Raw genomic sequence first — 21,625 nt, forward strand, 5'->3', positions numbered from 1 at the left:
CACACTTTTGTGAGATGTCAAGTATCTGGGCCATCTTTTTTGCGGATATTCGCCGATCCTCAATAATCAGCTCATGGACAGCATCTCAGGTTGCTGGGTCAGTTGAGGTTGGGGGGCATCCACTGCGGGGCTCATACTCAACGGTGAAATGCCCAGTCTTGAAAGGAGATATCCAGGTTTTGACAGTGCTGTAGGAAGGACACTTCTCCCCCAGTCTTTGTGACATCTCAGTGTGAATGTCCTTTGCTGACTTTCCCTGGAGCAAACTTAATGACTGCCCGTAATTTCTAAGACATGAAACTCGCTTGTGCCTCTGCCTTCACAGCTTCTCACTAAAAGAAAAAACAGTTTTAGGAATCGCAAAGACCTGATATTTGCACAGTTACATACTAAGATATTAGGCTGTCCTATGCCCCCACACTCATTTTTCTATTTCATCTGGAAGGGGGCAAAGCCAGGAACTTCTCAATATATAATTGGCAACATGGACAATGATGTGACATGTATGTGTTACACAGGGAACTGTCACTAACACCTGGACTTAAGTCAAACATGATCAAAATTATCAAGTTAACCTCTTCCACAAAGTTTCCTGGTCACTTAAAACCATGCCACTGATGGATTTTAGTACATGCTCAAAATGAATAGAACAGTGAAGAAATGTTCTTCCATAACTAGAGGGAGCAGTGCAGTACATGTTTGATTATGATGGATAGAAAGATCAACTTTGGTTAAAAAAAAGAAAATAGCTGACCATTTGCTTTCTGTGTGCAGGGGAGCAGTTAGGTGAAACATCAAGGATTCCAAAGAGACCAGTAATAGACTACATTGGGCTAGGGTGGTTTGGGTGAAGTCTCCATTTGTTGGGGGAATCTAACTCAAATCAACAACTCCCCAATGCTTAACGGCATGTGGATTGGTATTGGATGAGCTGGGTGAGTGGTTGCATATTCACCACTCCCTTGTCCTTTGTTTTAAGATAACAGGCCATTGCTAAAACTGTTTTCAGTTTCAGCACCAATGAAAAGCATGTTGGCAACTGAAAAAAAATTCTTAATATAGAATAGGAATTTCTATTCCCACAAAAAGTAAAAAGATAAAAAATAAAAAATAGCTTCTAGTGTGGTATCAAGAGAGGCTGAAAAGCTAAGGAGGATTCTCCATAGCAGTAAAATACAGTGTTTTATAAACTGTAGGATGTTTGGAGAACAGAAAACATTGCATTATACTAGGGTTGAGTGAATTTGCTTGAGCTGGATTTGCAAGGGGCTCCGAGAACCTGTGCGTATTGGTTAATCCCACTGAAATCAATGGAGAGTAAGTTTAGCAAATTCTTTCATTTTTTTGTGCTCTCAAGCAAACTGCTGACTAAAAATTGGAAGCTAGACACGGCCATGTATACATATACCAATGCAAAAAAGGTAGAGGATCTTTTCATGAGGCTTTGAGAGCAAACACACAATTCTTTCAAATAACATGTTTGAGCGATGCCTTTAAGCTGGTTTTACAGAACAGCATGATTTTTACAGATAGTCTCAGAAACAGCATATGCTGTACGTGTGGGAGTGTGATTTTTTTCCACTTTTTCCGCTTTGGTTACCTAGAGCAGCAGCACCCAAATCTGATTAAATTCAGTTTGAAAAAAATATGTTTTTTCAGGTAAATTTTGTGATGACAACTTTTATCAAAAGGTAATAGGCATTTTTAAATGTATAATAGAAACTGGTAGACTATCCTTTTTCTTGCTGAAAACTGTACTGACACTGGTCAGTTCTGTCACACTCGCAAGACTAGGCCCAAATTTACTAGACACAGAGCTGAGGTTTTACTACAGCAGTAAACACCAGAAGAGCACTTGAAATCCGGGATAATAGGCATTGGATGTTATAGGTGAACAATATTCTGGCACTTTTTTGTTTTTCAGTTTAGTTTTTTCTTTTTTTAAAATGCAATATTATGCTGCATACAAAAAGCAGCTCCATAAACAGATGCTCACTAAGTATATGTTCTGCTTTAAAGACACCAAAAAATTAAACTTAGATTTTTTTTTTCTTTTGGATTCTTTGACTTTATCTGTGAAACAAAAACCCCACTTTATGCAAGTACATCTGTATTGCTAGCAATTCATTCACATAGGTACAAAAGTAAACATGAATCTGAAATCTTTGTGATAGTTTTCTGAGATCCAATGCATCCAACTTGAGATCCAACTTTTTTTCAAACAGTTGCAGCATTTGTATTGGCAAACATTTTCTTTACCCCTGACAAAAAAGAATAGTAAAACTGATAAGCAAACAGCAAAAGACTAAAACCCTGGTTGCATGCTTAAAGATGTATCAGGGATCAAAATGTGTTAACATCATTTCAACATAAATTTTAGGATTTGTATTTTATACATCAGTGTTTTTCAACCAGGATTCATCCAGGGGTTGTTGGGGTACCTTGAGCATTGATCAATTTAAGTGACACCAATGACCTTTTTGGACATCTAAAGGTCATCTAAAGGTCATCTAAAGACATTTGTTCAATTGACCGACATTTGGACCTTCATACTTAGGTACTGTGAGCTGTGGCTATAGAAATCATAGCAGGGACTCCCTGAAGGCCTGAACATTGTTTAAAAGGTTACCACATGTTAAAAAGGTAGAGTAAGGCTTATATACATGGCTCAGCTCATATGAATACCAATGTAAATCACATCTAGATACGCTTATTGGGTTGATGCAGTCCAGGTTATAGGACATCAAAATTACCTAGTGTGCTCTTGAGATTTCTCTTATTATAACAGGTATTAGGTAGGAAAATCATTAGCATACTGTAAGCATTAGCAAGGATAATATTTCAGTGGGAATAAACAATTTAGAAAGAATCCTATATAGACATTGAATGTCCAGTATGGGGACCAACACAGGATAATTAGTGGGAAGTTCTAAATTTCCCTGCCGGTAGGTGTAGCCAAAAGTGGATATGGTTAACAAAGTTGGTGTTACTTCATTATGTATGGTGAATAGTGTGCCATCTTTCCTCCTTTATGTTAGTATGGTTTAGACAAAATAGCACCTGGGAGTAAGCCAAAGAGATTATGGGAGTAAATTAGGACCTATGCTTGGTGTTAGCTATTACCCCAGTAAATGTCAGAGCCAGCAATAGTCAGGAGAGAGCATGCAGGTTGGTTCGGGTGTATATTTGTGTTTATGGGTGGACCTGTAATAAAAGATGTGATCAGGTGATCATACTTTGATTTGTAAAAAAACATTTGAACAGTGGCATACTCATATTTGTGCAGTATGTGTGCAACTGTGCATGCTTTTGTGAGCAAATGCTCACACATACACACACACAATCCTCAGTTGATGTAAGTTGGCCATATAAAACTCAGTCTCATGTTTTTTGCTTTGCTAACTGGTCTTCAGCTCTGTATGTACCTGACCTGACTACTTTTTATGATTACCAGTGACAACTCAAATTGTACCCTCACAATGTACCTGCACCTGGCACTTCTTTGTACTGTATCTGCTCGCATGTCACCAACTCTTTTCTGTGACTTGATATGCCTCTTCAGTTCTGTATCTTGTTCTCCTCTGGTAAGTATCAGAGGCAGCTATAATAATTCTCTGCAAATGTCAGAGCCAGCAATGATAATATTTAGCAAGTGTCAGGGCCACTGCGGGACTTCTAGCAATACCCCCCCCCCCAAGTGTCAGGGCCACTAATGTAGTGTACCTAGTGTACCAATACCCCTGTCCCAAGAAACCCCCAGGAAACTGATTACCAGTGGATGATTGCACCTCTTCCCTGACTCCTTGCTTATTCTAGGGCTTCTCTTTCCCTACTTTGGCTCTTTCTAAAGTTCCATACTGGGCACTGTGTTTATCCTCAATTCTCACCTGCCAGCTCTCTCACTACTGCACCTCTCTTCATGCAAGGAATGTGGACAATTTGTTCCTCCTCTACTCTTTACAGACCATGGTGCTGAAAGCAAAGGGGCATAGGCTGCTCTGGCTGGGGTGTATATAACAGGTGGGGGATTCAGGCACCAGTAATCCCCTAAACATTATACTGAAATAGATCTGGCAGGAGCCTGAGAGTCTCAATGTCCGGGGGATGGTAGCAAAGTAAACTTTGGGACACAATATTTCCTGACCCAGACTCCACACAGGGGCCCCAAATCAGTTCGACAGGGAGGCCCCAAGCCTGTTCTGCACAGGTCCACTGTTGGCTATGTATGCCATTGGTAAAGTCCCAGTAGTTGCTAAATATAAATTCACATACCATACATTTTGCATTAATATGATTGACTGTAAGTGCCTTTGTTGACTTGCTTCTCCAAAACAAGTCTATTGTAAATGCAAATGTAGCTTTACAAGCCAAATGCAGATCAGAAAGATGTCAACTGGGGGCCTAGTGCACCTGTCATGAGAAGTGTCTCAATCTGATGTCAAAGCAAGCCACATTTGCCATATTGACACAAGCCGAAACCTATCAACACAAACCCTTAAAATAATTGTGGGTAGTTTATTGGTTTTCTGAACTATACCAGAAATATTTTTGTGGAATGATATTCCATATACCCTCAAAGCACTTTGCCATCACTAATAAAAAAATGTGTTCTCTGGCAGTACAAGAGGAGCTCCCAGTAGCAATGAAAATAAATTAAAGAAATTAGATGCTGTCACTGGGCTGAATTTGCCCGTGTCCTCGATTAATCTGATAGTTTATGATAGCAACAAAGTTGCTGTTTCTGTCACCTCAAATCCTTTGGCTTAAAATACTTCAAGCACCATCTGTTATGTCAACTAAAACTGCAGGACATCCATATGCAGAAACAGTCAGCTATTTGCATTTTCATTATGACAAGCCTCCAGTGCACACTACAATTCTGCAGAAATTCTGCTTCTCTGAATATATGCTAGAACTATGCATAAACTGCTTGCTCAGTGTTCCACAATTGTAACAATAATACATGAATAAAATAATAAAAATGACCTGCATTACTTGTTATCAGGTGGCATTTACAACAAATCCATGTACAAAGTACAAGAGGATGAACTCCAAAATCTACACTATAGGAGGAATGTTTTTTCCAAACACTTGACATCAAGATTGAATTGTGCAAAAGTCCAATTTCAAGGCATATAATAAATGTGCTGTGGGTTTGTGTATATTTTACTCTATTCTATTGTATAATAAAACAATCATTTTATAGAAGGTAAATTTAAAACATTGTATTTGAATATTTTGCATTCTTATAAATAGCCAGCAGGTGAAGCTCTAGTCTCATTTTTTAAAGTTTTAGCTGTGTTCTTTATCAGCTTGGCGGGGACCATATTTTTTAGAGTTCAGTTAATCAAGATGCACTTTACACATTTACATCACATTGGCTTATCCCTTAGTGGACAGCACAAATTTTAGTCAACATGATCCAAAATGCAAGCTGATAGTGTGTGCTGTCCCTGTAGTGCTAACTTCTTTATATCTAAACTAAGGATCATGTAGGTAGAGATCATCATTTTTAAAACATATAGCATGTATTAAAGCTTTGCAATGTTGTTCAACTAGTGTAGAGATTTGGACATGCCCGGTAAACGTTATGGCTTGGGTCCACTCTGAGTCTGGACAAGAAAAGAACATCTACCCCATGGGCCTACACTGTTGTGCTAATACGTTTCTCTTCTGCTTTCAGTATGTTGCCACTGTTGAACTGACATTTCAGTAGAATCTGCTTAGTTCTTCTTTCCCCATGTTATCATCATGATTACAAGAAGCTAACATAACCTATTACTTATTTTAACTGTATATATATATATATATATATATATATATATATATATATATATATATATATAAATTATTATTAGGCAGCGTGGTTTCCAGAACAGAAACAAAATCATTTTGCAATCATAATGACTGACATGCATTTGTTTTCTTGCAAATGTTTAACTGTAAGTAAAAATGGGTGATTTATACTCATATAGGGACTCATTCTTTATTACACTGGGCCACGACTAGAGAAAATAGACTATTATGGAAGAACCTGGGTGATCTAGCAAACCTAGAATGGATCTGGTTCAGAACTGAAAATATTTGCCAAGTAACAACAAATGATTTTTAAGAAATCCAGTTTTGCTGGATCACCCAGGTTCTCTGACGATAGTCTGTCCTCTCCAGTCTTGGAAAACATTGATAGACCCATTATATCTAAAGCAGCATAACTATACAAAGATGATGATTTATTGGGCTGTATAACTGAAGCAACTAAGCATATTGCTTTTAATGAACTATAGTGGAAATCAAAACTTCACTTCTGCTTACAGTATCCACATGCAGCCACTAGGGGGCCCTGTCTACAAGGACATCTTTTCTTTTAGAAATCCTAAAAAACTTATATTAGAGATGCTTTCACATCTCAAGAAGTTCAACAGCTGTGCTGAAAAGCTTCTATAATGAACAAAAGAATTAATATAACATCCCTTTCCTTGTAATGCAAACAGGTTTTGTGAAACTGAATATAGTGCTAGTTAATGTACAAGGCTGAATGCTTTGTGCATCAGGTCCTCCTTCTACGGTACAGAAGATGGAGCTCTTGGCCCAATGGAGTTCACAGTCATAGGACAGATCATGGTCAACCTAGACTGTAAATATCAGTAATAAGCAATGCAATGTTGAACATGTTACCTGCCATAAGGTGTATATTTATTATCTTCTCTAACTAATAAATGAATTGAGAAATAATGATAGTATTAGTGGTTACTATAATATAGTGTTGCAGTTATCCGTACATAACATTCATTGTTACATTTTTGATAAATTTGCGATCTTTGGAAAAGCCTATCTAAAGAATCTTCTGAGAATACCACCATGTTGTCCCAAATAACTGATAGTCTGGAGACCAGTAGGAGCAAAATGTTCTTGCTTTCAGAGCCTACATATTGTTATAAGATGAGAAGTTTTGTTAGAATTTGTACCTGAAGACTACAATACCTTTAAAACCACAAGGATAAGTATAGGTCTCCTGAAGATTTGTATCAGGTTTAATGAAAATAATGGCTAGTGGTTCATGTTAATGTAAAGTTTTAATCGATTTTTAATGTTTTTAGGGGAGCAAAGGGCAAAACACGTCTTATCTTTGAAAAGTATGGAGACTGTATGGAAAAACTCTTTTTTTGTTCCATTTTGTTCTGCTATATATATATTGTTATAAAATATATTATTATATACACTAAAAATACTGCTGTGGGGAACATTCAGAGGCAGGAGAGGGGCTCAAAGGGACATGTAATTTGCTTATACACATTGTACCTGAATGTGTCCCTCTTTTTTTATAAAGGGCCATTAGACTAGGGGTTCTTAATCTTTTCACTATTACAAGTTCCTAGTGGATTTCCCAGTATTTCAAAATTCTCACTTCTAGAATGTCACAATCATTATCTTCACCAGTCATCACCAATCATTAAATATAGTGACTTCCAAAAATGTCAACAGCTTGATTTTATCTTACATAGCTAGCTACATACATAGATAGCTAGAAACAGACAAATAAAAATGTACGCGCTATCTAAAATTAGTAGGATTTTTGTTCTTTTGTGCAATCAATACATAGAAACAATGCACAGTTACTGAACATTCCTTATATGCCATCCAACAGAATAAGTTGAGATCTCCATTTTGATTTCATGTTCAAGTAATGCAGAAAATCCTGTTAAATTTATTTTTTTAATTGATAAAACCCCATGCTCCATTGAGAGAGAGAGAGAGAGAGAGAGAGAGAGGGAAAGAGAGAGACAAACCCAGACCAATATTTTTCAGATTGTTGCAACATTTATCTAAGTTGGCTGTTGATCTTCATTCCAACCCAACGAAGGGTCTCTATGTATACAAATTGTATTCTAATGCTACCATTCATTAATTTATGAAATTGGTACCACCTTACCCAAATTGAGTCACATTTGTCATGTCTTTCTGACAATTCATCCATACCACATGTTGTGAGATAGGAAAGGATCTCGAGGAAAGAGTTCCATGGTTGTTTTTGAGGATGATAGGACATCTGTATATACCCAAGGAACGTTATGTGAGGGGATACAATAGCAAGTATGGATCGCCTAGGAATTAGCAGTCGAATGTAACCCAGTGTACAAAAAAAAAACAGGGCTTGGGAACAGATACTCATGGGGAAGCAAGTTTGAAAAATCTTTCCTAATACCTGCACATGACTTCAATGGAAGTGTCCAACTATACTTCTCACTAAGAACAAGCACCTCCACACTGGACCTGATGTGGTTTTTCCAGGTTTTAGAAAGTTGTTGCACATAAAAACAAAATCAGATGTTGCAGACACATAACTGACCCATAAAGAGCTGTGGACAGTGACACAGGTTGGTTCTGAAGACAGCAAACTCTAAGGGCCTGTTCCTCCCCTAAGTAATTACAATTACCTTTAAAATGAATTGGTATGGACACCATCAACGTTTGCCTATTTGCCACTGGTTCTGGAGCTGGAGAAAAGTGAATGATTTAGAGCAGAGAGATATGGTATGATAATTCTTGGCTTCATGGAAGAAGTTATGCTGCAAATGATAAGCTATTAAGAGGGTGGCAAACATAAAACTGACACATTTTCATAGAGTCCAGCTTTAATATGACAAAGGTATATTTGTGGAGATGTGTGCATTTCTTGTCCTGGGTCAGCTGCATTCACAGTCTACAAAGGTTAATTGCTAATAATACAAAGAAGCAGGAATTGTTCCCATTATTTCCTGCACATTAGTTGTTTTAAGCAGTTTAAGCATCTATACTGGGTTCTAAAATTGGAAACACGGGGAGAGCAGGCATTGTCTAAAAATAATCTCATATGCAGTGCTTACTCATGGGGCAGCTGACCTTTAAGAGGCAAAATTCCTACAAATAATTGCAGACTGAGAAAAGTGACACTTTATGTTCTAGCAGCCAAATGACTTCACAGCGCTGCCAGTGCTATGGTCTAGTTACGGAATTTTTCAGTTTTTTTTTACAGGTATACCTCGGGCCGTTATGTCTGTCTTGAAATACTATAAAGTAATGTGTTTATGGTGCTTATTTATTTTTAAACCAGTGTGTGCTAGGTGCTGATTTGTAGAATCATATTATTAGAGATAACCTAAGGCCTGAGACAGAACACCACAATCACACAGGTCTACATTATCAGGTCATTAGAAAAAGCAATGCCAGCAGCTATGTCCTCCTGTGGATAATCACCTTCACACCTATTTCTTCTCCCCTGGTTTAGTCCCAAATCTGCTGTGACACTTGCAGCCAGAAAAGAAGAACATTGCTCCAGCAAAAAAAAAAGCATTGTATAATCGGTCATTGTTTAGCACATCTCATTGATTTTCAGCCCATGATAGAAAGGAACACATTTTATAGTCTTTCTAAATAAAAGTGTTAAAACATAGATTAGTGCCACATTGATTCTAATAAAGAGCAAAAGGGATTTTAATAGGATACTTGCACATTTTTGATTTCTTATTTTAATAAATTGCTAGGAAGTATATAAGATCCCATAGAATTTGTTGGAAACTTTTTTTCACTAAATGATAAATATTTCTATATAAAATAGTGCTGTATTTTTCTGAAGTCTTTTCAAGGTGAGACAGACTTGCAAAGAACAGGCTGCATGAAATGTGGACTAAAGCATTTTGTATCAGCTCTGCCGCATGGTCATGTTGCAGCTGCATAACCGCCATTATTGAGTAGGGTTACAGTGTCTCTTAAGTGTTAGGATACCATAGAATTGTAACAACACAGCAACACTTCTCAGAAAGTGGTCATTCAAATAATTCTTTTTAATGGCATTTTTTTTTGGACCGTTTTGTTGACGGTCTTAATCTCTAGGTGTCTCCTTCTCACACCTATGTGGATGGGGTCACTCTGCAGGATCCAGCTGACTCTTTAAACTATTTATAGATAGGGCCCAGCTAGGGCTAATATATACTCAAAGGCTGAATACTCTATTGGCAAGCACATTGCACAGTAAGACAACCTTAAATCAAGAATTATCCTGAGACTTCTGACAGTATCACCAGGTTAAATGTGCTTATGAACTGAGCATATTAATAATGGACACCTATACGACCCATGACTTTTTTTTAGTACCTGGAAAATATAAACAGCTAAAGTTAATTTGGGTTTGCAGACAATTAAAATGGAGATAAAACTCTCTGGTCTCATATCACATTATACACCGCAATGTCATCTGTTGCCCTTTCATTTGATTGGGTGGCCTAGCAAAAGACAGCACAGCAAAAAAGAATGTCCAACTTTTGTTCACCATCTTGCTGCAACTAACAGTACCCCAATGTGGATTACACACGTTTCTGTGCATTATGGTGCCACACTGTACAAGTGTTATTATGGCCTCAGTAAGCACATTTGCCCACCAAACAACTTGAGCTAAAAATTGGTATGTGCTCTTTGGATTACCTCTAGTGCCAAGGATAAGGATATTACCTTAAAGGCCATCATTGGTATTGGGGGAAGAATACCCATCACCTTTGACAAAAGCGGCCTATTAATAAATCAGGCCCAGTGTAAATAAAGCTATGCTAGACTGTCGTGGCCCAAGACATTCATTATTGAGGTTGTCAAGTGGTTTGCTTTGCCCTGGAACAACATATTATAACTTCTTTATTAAAAAAAAAAGTTTATCTAGACTCTTAGAACATACTCCAAATAATATCAATCTAAATAAACAGATTTGTTGCTGGCAGGACACAGATACTTTTACAACCTATGGCATGGAAAGGATGTAGGACCCCCTCCCCCATGATATCGGTAGCGTTGTACTAAATAAAAACAGCCTTGCAAATGCCACCTAGATTTAGAAGTGTGAAATGTGCCTTTAGCCAAGCTTGGTCCGTTTGGTTCTAGATTAACACTGTGATCGTGAAGGTCAAAAAAACATAGTTTATTAAATTGATGAACCCTCTCATGTGGGGAATAAAAGAAGAATTTTATTCTTATCTAATGTAGGCAATGGTAATTTTTGCTTTAGTTGGGAAGAGGGAAGAAAGTGTCTTAAGACGGATACAAAATAGAGCTGGAGATATTTCACTTATGCAGAAAGATTAGGCTCTCGCTTCTGTGATTATGAAGAGTGGAATACTTCATGGTAAGTTTGCTTTGTCTGCTTTCAAGTGAATTATGATGCTTCAAAAGTATGTTTAGCAACTCGATTTGTCATCAAAAGGGCAGAAATAAAGCGGCTTGATTGCCTTCTAATATAAAAGAACAACCACACCATACAATAGGATTTACATATTCTAAATTCTCCTCTACAAAGTTTGCCAACAAAGACTTAACAATACATGATTTCCAAAATCTGCATATATCTGAAAGCTTAAATTTTTTTTCTGGACTTCTGATTTCAATAGAAAGGGGGATAACAAAGCTGCCTTCAAGTGGCACTAAAACCTTATGACTAAAAATTGTGACCGGGCAGGTCTTTTATTGCAGAACCGACAAGAGATGCCCCTTATGCAATAAACTATCTACACATTGCAATTGTTTAAATACACTCACCTGTCCCAGTTTCCTCATGGGCGCTGCCTTCTTTCTTCATTTCTTTTTTATTCTGATCTTTGACCATCTTGATTGGCCAGGCCAGGATGATGTAACTCGCATGCATGCAGGAGATTATTCAGTCCTGGCAGCACCGGGGGATGTTTTTTAATAGGCAGTTACCTTTTTTATTTTTTTATGCAACTTTAGTTCCACTTTAAAGGGTAATTGTTGAACTCCAGAAATTACTAAAACTTTCCTCCCTGCAAAAACACTTCTTGTTACTGGGGTCCAAATATCAATAGCTAGATAAATATTAATAGCACCACTACAGAGCACTGCTGGCAAATTTCAAATATGCAAATATATTGAGTGATTACTTCAAATGATCAAAGGTTGCCTCTCAGGCAGGACTTATGTAAGAAACTCTGCTATCTATAACAGGACCAAAATAGTTCTTCATATAGTCTTTTTGGGATGTTGCAATAACCTTCTTAAACTAATTTTTCTTAACTAATCTTGCTCCCTGGGGATTTTATCAGTTTTTGTTAGAATTTGCATTGAAGGCCATAGATGCCACCCTTTTCAATAAAATTCAAAGTCAATAAATATATTATTGTCACAATAATTTACAAAATGTGTTTCTGTAACTGAAAACTAAATTCACATTGGAAGTTCAGTTTTTTAAATGAGGCTGTCTATCCTATTATAATATATACAATATGGAAGAATACCACTGGTACTGAAAAGATTAAGAGATGTTAGGAAGTTTAGTGTTGTCAATGCCATTTTAGCTATTGACATACCATTATTTATAGCCCACACACACAAGAGTTTGACTGCAGACCCCGAATCAAAGTTCATTACACAGAATAATGAGTGCCAGAAAAAAGTGCCAGAAAAAAAGGTTCCTAATATCCAGCCAAACCTTATGGAAATAGAGTAAACCGCAATATTTAGCTTCAGAATTTGAAATGACATGTTATTTCTGGTTTTGCTGTATATTTGTGTCTTGGGAGGTGTTTGTTGCAGTGTAACAGATGTGTCCACCAAAAAAAATAAAATGCACGAATAGAAGAATTTTTTTCTTTATTTCAGTTAATTCATTCAAATATGTTTGGTCTTGTTTATCCCAAGTGTTTAATGATTTTATGGCCATGAACAATATTTGGTTCACCTTATGATGCTCTATAGATACCATATGGATAGCATCCTATTTTTGGAAACTATTTTCTCCTTTCCTGCCTCTGATTCCTTATGCAACCACCAAATGATTTAATAGTGTATGACATATAAAAGTAAGTCACATTTGTGTTTTATGCACAGCGATACATACAGTTACTCCTCTTTCTACACCTTTTTTTCCAATAAAAAATAATCAGTACTGTAGCTGATATCAAACATTAAAGTTTACACCCCTTCTAACTAAAGAATTCATGCAAATGCAGCAGTTAAAGCTAAAGGTCCTAATGGCAATTAGCTTTACCCATGAACATATCTACCAAGTCCTGCTCTACTTTTCTTGTGAGCACTTGTGCCCGCTATTATTTTGCAAACAATTTTTTGGTGGTCTGTGGCTCTGGCTGATCCACCTCCCCGCGGAGTTAGGATAAGGACCGCGGACCATGTCTCCTGTATGGGGCCGGTTGTCTTTCTTAACACGTCTGGTATCAGGACTTCATTCTGGGCACTTTTCCCCTTTGAGTGACACATAGGCAGGAATGTAGTACTGTGCCCCTTCTTCTTTTTTTACGACTACACCCCTTAACATTGGCTTGTTCCTCACCCTAGGCAATGGGGCTGGATTCAGAGTTTATGTGTAATATGTGAAGAGATAGTAAACATTCTCTACTCCATCATCTCTTGAATGCTGCAAAGGCTTGCATTCCCTCCTACTGTTGGGCAGTGGATTGCATCGGTGAACGATATCATGAAAATAGTAGACATAATTGCCTCTCATACTCACTGGTCTGAGAAAAGTAAGCAAAACCAATTCTACTGGATTAAGCTTAGCTTCTTTTCTGAGTATAGAACGTTGTTATTCCAGGAACCCTCTACCCATGAAGAGGACACCAGGTAATTTAGCTTTATTGTTGTTACACTCTAATGTCTGGTGGACTTATACCCTTTCCATCCTTTCCCCTCTCCTCTTCTTTCTCTACCCCTTCCTACCATTTACACCCCTCATAATATTTAATGGCTTTGCAACTCTGTTGTTTGGTGCAATCCTTAAGCATTTTCCATATGTCTTTTGTTTCAATTACTTGTCGGACTTTGTTACACTGTATGGATCTATTGCTTTATGTATACTATCTATGATTTAAGATTTTTTTTTAACTGCACTGGATGGATTTTTAAGCTGTTTGTAATTTTTGTCTTTTGGGTTGCTATTAAACAATGTGTTAGAGAGAACTCCCTGCTGAATTGGCCTGTCATAGTGTGGGGGAAATTTGTGCTGCTCAGAACTCTAGATCAATGTTCATTCCATAGATAATTAACGATAAATGGTGAATACCCTCATTTTTAATACATTTTATATAGATTTCAGTGTATGGTCACCTTTCCTGGGTTACATTTACTTACTCACAGATCAGTAATCCATGTTTTCTTCCTCCCAGTACTGAAACATCAGCAGATGAACAAGAATCTACAAGATGGTGAATGTTTATCACCCTTAGGTTAGATTTTAGTTCTTCTTTCATCTGCTGGCTAAACAAAGTTCACCTCTAAGACATCAAGGACATTTCCTTGTGCAAATATATACATATTTATATGGAGTTCATGAACATGCAGTATTCTGCCACTGTTAAAAATGCATCATTATGCGTTAGTAAAATTGCCAATTTTTCAGAGCCACTGACCAGAGAACGGAGCAAATTATAAAATCTAGACAGGAATATTGTAAAATAGATCTATTTTCTGTGCCTTTTCACTCTGCCAAAATCTTCAGTGGAACTGCTTGGAGTTAATGTAGTTTATGACCCCAGAAAGCCTTCAAAATAGCATAATTTAAATGCTAAAGCTTTTTAGTGAGCATTAAGCATATTCAATGCAACACTAAAAGGCTTTGCTATTATTGAAAACCAGCTCAGTCATATTTCCTTTTACTTAGAAAAGTGAGAAGTGCTTGCCTGCCTCACAGGGAATAAACTTTACTCAGAAGAACAATACCTTAACAGATTAAAGAGCCTCATAAATATGGATGTCTCCCTCTGCTTGTGTGTCTGAGCCTCCTACTTCAGATAAATCGGCCTTTTTATTCTTGGACCAAGGATATTTGTGCTTCTACCAGTCATTTTACCTGGTAACCCTTTGTTTACCTGAGGGACTGCAAATCAACCTGTTGTCACTGCCACGCATGCTGTTTCAGTCACGTCTGCGTATATCTATACCGTTCTGCGTGCTTCAGAATGTGACTCGCATGACACCACTAAAAAATGCCAATCGTGGCACACTATACACATTAAATCCTGTGTGCTTTCTCCAGATGACCTTTGTGTCAACCAGTAACCTTTAAAGAATGTGACTGAATTATCTCAATGCTGTTGTAAATGTTTTTTTTTTGTGGCATATATATGACCATGCATGTAATCATATTGAACAAACTGTCAAGATGTTGTATTATATACTGAAAAATCTTGGTTCATAAACGTGTGAATAAGACCAGATCAGGAAGGGTTTGCCAATATTAGTCTTTTTACAATACACACTGGCCCTGATTTATTAAAGTTCTCCAAGGCTGGAGAGAATACACTTTCAACAGTGAAGCTGGGTGATACAGCAAACCTGGAATGGATCTGGTCCGGGATTGAAAACATCTGCTAACAAATAGCTTGACTTTTAGGAAATCCACTCCAGGTTTGCTGGAAAACCCAGCTTCACTGATGGAAGTGTATTCTCTCCAGCCTTGGAGATTTTTAATAAATCAGGGCCACTTTCACCAAACTAAAACAATTGTAGGTAAAAGCAGATAAAAACAAGAATTATATTTGCTTACTTGCTGGGGTATTCCTTTCCATAAATATTTTACTTACTTCCAGTATAAACTCACTGATTATTTCAGTGCAGTCCTTCCTTGCATGCTCCCTTATCAGAGTGTCAAATTAGTGTTTGTCCTGGTTTAAATCCCTTACCCCCTTATTTCCCTATATCACCTTTTATGTAGCAGCTATGAGGAGTGAATACTATAGGGGTCCTATATAATGTATAAAAGAAGAAAAAGAATGAGGTTCACGGCTCAGGGATTGTATGAAATAATATATACGTGTATTTGTTACATGGTATCAAAGAAAAACATTTACATAACGCAATCAGGTATTTTACCTTGGTCCTGTTAACACTTCACAGGATCTAGGTATTATATACTAGACACAGTACTTCTATGTCATCAAACAAATAAATGTGTGAAGAACTGCAAAAGTCTAGACCGTATAGAGTCTGTGCAAAAACTGACGCGTTTCGCCACCATTAGGCTTCCTCAGGGATATCTTTTGTACGAATTTTACGGTCAATGGGAGATCATAAAAGACACAGACATGCGTGGTAATAAATGTGGCAAGGTGAGGGTTAAAAACCTTGTTCAAGTTAGTGCTCCTTAAGCCTTAAAGAAGATTTCGGTATATTTCTATATTGATGTACATAAATGATTTGTAAAAGCTTTGGTACTCAACGAGGATTTGTGTTCCATTCATCCATCAAAATTGTAAGGATGTATTGGAGAGGCACAGGCCTTCCATTGCAATTTTAGAAACACTTGATAGCCTTATGTAAATGTTTTTCTTTGATACTATGTAACAAATACACCTATACATTATTTCATACAATCCTTGAGCCCTGAACCTCATACTTTTTCTTCTTTTATACATTATATATGATTGGCTAATGAGGTGGCTCAACATTGAAAGTTATTAGTGAAGATAGGGGAACACCCTTAATGAACTACTATAGGGGTCCACTATAGAACAACCGTTCTTAATCAGGGAACCTTAGAGTTCCTCTAGTTGTTGTTAGAGGTTACTTGAGCTTTGGCTGATCAACCTCTCATTTCAAAGCACGAGAACACTAATAAAGGGGTTCCAAACCTTGGATAAGGTTATCTGTTGTGGATTTAGTTTAGGTGTTAGATCAGGGATTTATTTAGAATGTTAAAAAGTAAAGCTTGGCTGTATTTTAAGCCATATTTTTTGTGGCTAATTATACCCACCCCCATCCCAGACCTTCGTCCCAACCCCTTTAACTATCCTTATTAAAAATTAAACCATTACTTAAATAAAGTAGCTCAGTCTTCTGTCTTCCTCTTCTTACATCCTGGTGGGGTCCTTCCTTCAATTCAATTGGAGAGGAGGGGTTTACAGGGGCAAATGTGCCATTTAAAACATTTGTTCTTTATTTTCGATAAGAAAATGGGAATGCTATGAGGAAGCATAATATATCTTTCATAAATGTATATCAAGAATAATTTCTATTAGGGTTGCTGTCCATAAAAAGATATAGAGTCCTGTGAATTTCAGCCAAGAGGTCCCGACACATTTCATAGATAGAATATTCTGCTTCTTCAGGGGGACTGAACGGAGTATATGTGAAAACTATTAGTAATATATCATTGTTACTCTCTACAATACAGATAATATATGATAATAAAATAAATATTATAATAATATAATATTATATATAAATATAATGTATATAATATAAGATTTTAAAGTTTACTTCATGAATCTCACCAGATGTGGTATTTGACTGACATTAGGAAAATATGTAATAGTACTGAGTTTTCCAAAGCAGGTGCAGCAATGGTGATGTAAGTACCCTCAGGGGCAAAAAGAAATGGGTGTTCATTTTACTGCCTTATGTAGACACTTTTGGATGTTCACAGGTAATTTTCTGTATGGACCAGAAGACAATGTCAAAAATTAAAGCCCAATGTAAGTATTTCTGCAATAGTGGGTAAATGGTCCCTCATTGGTCCCTCCCTGGTGGATCTTGGTGGTGGGTATTTGGAAAACTATTACTGCAAAGAACAAATAGGGAGGCTCAGGGGCTTGGAGGGTGGTAGGGAGCTAGAAAAGGGGAGATTTACAACTGTCAATGTCTATTATTCTACTAATCAGTTTTACAGGCAGTTTTTATGAAGATAATCTCTGTATTATTTAACCCCAGTTTTGTTTGAAAAGCCACTATTAGATTGTAATCCATAATTTAGGCAATAGTTAATATTGCAGCATACTAATAGTTTATAATGAATGATCCATACCTTTCAGAAAACTAAAATATGATCATACAAGTTGTGGTTTAATGGCAAATGATATACTTGTCATGCATTCATCTATTTGTTCTAGTGAGACTTTATGCTAGATATCCCTGAATATTGTGAAATAAGAGTATGGAGATGAATAAAGAATACCTTCACTAATTGTTGCACTATGGAAAATCTCATTTCTGAACATGCTCTGCTGGAGTTATGAACAGAAAGTAGAGTCAACTGGAGTTTGTCTTCAATAATAAGCGTTGTGTTCTTTGCTATTAAAGAAGAGGGACCTTGAAAGCAGCAGCATGATTTGTACACATTGCAAGGTGCATGTCAGAAAGGACATACAGAGTTTTTGTATATTGGTGGTAATGTTAGTCTGCTGTTTTCAGTAGTGATATAATATTTTCAATAACTAACTATACTATATATATTTTAAATACATTTCTACATCTGTCTTTAGTCTACAACAGTCTCCTAGTGTCCTCTAAGCTGCCGACTCCCTATAGAAAATCTACTCCAAAGAACACATGATAACCAAAGGTCACAGTTAAACATAATGTAAGGTTGTATTAAATTTAAAAGTATAAATTATAGACATGCATGCCAGAGGGATACTGCAAAATCGGCATTTTTACATCCTCCACAGACATTTCAGCCCTAGAGTTTTACCTATTTATAGAGGTGCTCCGAGGCAATTCTTCTCTTTAAATTTTTATTGTCTTGATCAGATTAAAAACATCTATCTATACCTATTCTTAAGCTAAATAACTCTAGTTTAAAGGCTTTTTTGCACTTCTTTGCTAACATTTATTTCCAGTAACACTGGAACAATGTAGTATAATTTTATCTTAGCTAGCTGCATTATGTCAGATACAATACAGAAAATGAAAAGTCAATATTTCACAAACAAACCCCTATGCCACAAACTGCCTGCTATTCAGCATTTCTGCAAGCGAGGGGATCCTTCTGTGTGCTATCTGTGCTATGAATTACTTGTCATCATAATAGCTGAAATATAACTTCTTCAACCTTGCACCTTTGATAAGTGAACAGAATTATTGGTACGCCTCTTCATAGCTTTCCAGTAACTGGTGGCTCTCCGCTGCTAAATTGGTGGCTCTTGACAGTCACTCTGATGACACAAGCCAGAGTTATTCCAGCTCTCCTTTACCTCCCTGGTGCTTAGTAACCTAACATACCTATCCTATACCCAGTTAGAGAAAGCTGAGTCCTAAGTTAGTAGTAAAGCACTAATGGGCCTGATTTATTAAAGCTCTCCAAGACTGGAGAGGATATACTTTTATCAGTGAAGCTCTGTGACACAGCAAACTGGGAATGAACCTGGTTCAGGAAACATTTGCTAACAAATAGAAAATTACAATTGAAATCCATTAGGTGGATCACCCAGCTTCACCGATGTGTATCCAACCCAGTCTTGGAAAGCCCAATTAGTTGATCATTGGGCTGCCTTTTAGATCTTCAAAAAACTTGAAATCTCCTTTAAAGATGCAATGCCACTTTGCCCGTTCAGGTTCTCTTGTAAGAACAACCACCCAACATACTAAAACGTACTGCTTACATTCTGTCCTGCTGCTCCACTCTTTGTTCAGACCCAAGAGTCACAACCTTATGTATACTCTATGTTGGATGGTATATATGGTGGGGCTAATAAAAAGTTCATCCCCTTCACACAATAGTGATTAGGCCAGCAAGCCACTAAAGCCCATGTACTGGGGAGAGAACATGGCAATACTTGGAATGATGGGTATTTACCCAGGGCTCTAATGGAGCAACAAAGTGGCAGAGTTGGGTGGTAAAGATGAGTACTAATGTGTGGGAGGTTTCTAATACAAGAGAACCAATAACTTTGGCCTTAATGTAAAAGATGTTATTCTGATCCTATGATTTTGCAATGTTCTGGTGTTTAGTACCTGAGCTGTTTGTGCCACAGGCTGCTATTGCTGCCTGAAAAGGTGCCTGTGACAGATAGTACAGCCTAGCCAAAGTGAAATAATTACAGCCGGCCATATCTTCTGTACCCTTTGCTCCTTTGTCACTGAATGCTGTGTAACAGTTTTAAAAGATATATTACTTCTCTAATTACTATCTCTTTGTGAGTTGTTATAGTTTATCCTGTGTACTAATTAGATTTAGATCCTTTGAGCAATCAATAGATTTTCATCTGGGTTCGACCAAGCCAGTCATGACCAGTAATTTACAGCTCTGGTTCCTCCAAAATCAATACAGATTTGTGCTTTATTGGGAGCAAGGTAAAACAAGGGTGACAGCAGGCTTACTAAACAGTTGACATGGAAGTAGGACCACAGCTGGTCTTGCTTTAAAGCCAGAACAATTAGATGGGAGCAGTGGCACTATCGGGAAGGGAACTGATGCAGGACTCTGCACTTCAGTGAACAGTGGCTGGGAGAACAGATAAGCCTTTGATTTTACACTCTAAGGATTCCTTGTATTGATTTGCAACATCTATACGGTTTATGTGTGCATGTGTTCGGAATATATATATATATAGAAGCAAAACAAAAAAATGGGACATTGTTAAACTGACAAACTGCCTTAATTAATCAGAAGGGCTCCTAGTGAGATGTATTGTATTTTTACTTTTCCTCCAATAAACATTCTCTGAGCTAAGTACAGATCGATGTTAGTATGCAAAGAACCCTTTCATCTTCCTGTAGCATCTACTGCTAAATTTTTCGGTCACTAGCCATTATCTATTTGCATTATTGAGAAAAATCAAGGTGTTTTCTGTGATTGTTACTTTAGTTCTGTATGTATTATCAAAAAGCTTTCCAAAGTTTATCTTCATGCCAGTATTCATGAAGTATTATGAATTCATTTTAGCAAATCCAGTAAAGGAGAGGAAAAATGGCAATGTAGTTATGTCTACAAGTTCCTTTTTGATATTCTGTTTTGTTTGGCTGTAAGGCACATTTTTTAATGTCTTAGTTTCTGTAAAGCACAGCATTGTAATTTGTGTCATTTTGAATGTTATGGCATCGTTTTTAACATCATCTCTGAGCTAGGAGACATCTCTCCTACTATGAGACTGCCTCTGCAATGTACCACAATCATCTTCACCCCTGGTTCTTATAAAGTAAAAGAAGACTTCTAATATGATCAGAATGTATATCTTCTGTTATAAAAAAATATATTTTAATATTTTTAAAATTCTTTCTATATATAAGGAAGGGTCATAGGTAAAATCAAAGGGGTCAGTCTCCCTATTTGAGACAAAAAGTTCTTCCTTACTCTATTCCAAGCAAACAAAAAATAAATGCATGTAAATAAACTAAAATACATTAAATTCTCTCTTTCATCAATAATCAAAAGTTAATGTATGATCTGAGATATTTGGAGAATTTATTTAAACAATTGATAATCAGTAAAGTTTTTGGGGATGTGCTTTATTTTATTAGAAATTTTTTGGAAGTTACATTTAAACACAAATGAAAACCCCAAAACATATTATTTAAAAAGTAGTGCCATTACACTATAGTCATCATGCTGTTCATGCTTTTGCTTCCAAAATATATCACAAATACACGCCACGGACCATTTCCCGACAAATCTCTTGCAAGCATTGTTAAATAAAATAAACTTGAGGCCAACACCATGAAGCATTGATCAGCTGAATGTCGGCACTGATTGAGTATAGATGGGCAAATACTTTTCAGTACTGATAGTGGGATGTTACAGGTATGTTAGCCAAATAGGCCCCGTAGAGTAATACTAGATTCCAAAATCTTAAACTAAGAATTTCTGATTGTTTAATCTTTGTTCAGCTTTGCAGAACTTGCCTTTTATAACATATCCATGCCC

Source organism: Pyxicephalus adspersus, chromosome 6, assembly GCF_032062135.1.
Source record: "Pyxicephalus adspersus chromosome 6, UCB_Pads_2.0, whole genome shotgun sequence".
NCBI classification, from domain to species: domain Eukaryota; kingdom Metazoa; phylum Chordata; class Amphibia; order Anura; family Pyxicephalidae; genus Pyxicephalus; species Pyxicephalus adspersus.